This window comes from Aptenodytes forsteri, unplaced genomic scaffold (assembly GCF_000699145.1).
Source record: "Aptenodytes forsteri isolate BGI_AS27 unplaced genomic scaffold, ASM69914v1 Scaffold53, whole genome shotgun sequence".
Classification (NCBI taxonomy): Eukaryota; Metazoa; Chordata; class Aves; order Sphenisciformes; family Spheniscidae; genus Aptenodytes; species Aptenodytes forsteri.
The window spans coordinates 8,730,839-8,731,190 of NW_008795909.1; positions in this window are offsets into that span (position 1 = coordinate 8,730,839).

Here is a 352-nt window from a genome sequence, read left to right on the forward strand (position 1 = left end):
CAGCCCCGGCACCCCCCGGCTGTGGGGCTCAGCCCTGTGGCACCCCCCGGCCGTGGGGGCAGGCTGTGGGGCAGGCTGTGGGGCAGGCGGGGCGGCGCCCGGGGCCCAGAGCCGGGGGGACGGGGGGGGGGCGCTCTGCTGAGCGGCAGGGTGCAGGCAGGAGCAGGGTGCAGGCAGGAATGGGGTGCAGGCAGGAGCGGGGTGAGGCCCCCTGCCCCACAAGGAGCTGGCGGGGCTGGGACCCCCGGCATGTACCCAGCCCCAGGGTCAGCCTCCTCCCCGGGGAAGGGTGCCAGGCTGCTCTCCCGGGGCGGGGGGGCACGCCGTGGCCCCCCCACAGCCTGCCGCCACG